We start from the raw sequence: 500 nt of genomic DNA, 5'->3' as shown, positions 1-500 counted from the left end.
GTGTGTTAACAGGGTATGAATCAAAACAAACTATTGTGATGTCACACAACAGAATAAATACAGACATGAAAATAACTAAACTAAAATATGTACAAGAATCTGGTGAAGTGTGTAAACATAATATTGACAGAATGAAGCTTTTAAAAAAGTATTGGAAATATTTGACATCTTGCCATTTCTTCTTCATTATCTATGCAAAGGAGACTGGAGTTCTTTGAAGCAAAGGCCAGCAAACTCTCATTCCAAGTTTTTAACTCAGTAACAACTGGTGGAATATGAAATATCTCCTTTGGACAGTGACTGCAATTATATCTTGGAAAAAAATTATGAATTACTATCTGAACGCAACATGAATTTTTTTATTATTAAATCATAGCTGTGTACATTAATACTATCATGGGGTACAGTGTACTGTTTCTATATACAATTTGAAATACTTTCATCCAACTGGTCAACATAGCCTTCATGTCATTTTCTTAGTTATTGTGTTAAGACATTCA

This window comes from Otolemur garnettii, unplaced genomic scaffold (genome assembly GCF_000181295.1).
Source record: "Otolemur garnettii isolate 467f Iridium unplaced genomic scaffold, OtoGar3 scaffold00414, whole genome shotgun sequence".
NCBI classification, from domain to species: Eukaryota; Metazoa; Chordata; class Mammalia; order Primates; family Galagidae; genus Otolemur; species Otolemur garnettii.
This window is presented reverse-complemented; position numbering follows the sequence as displayed.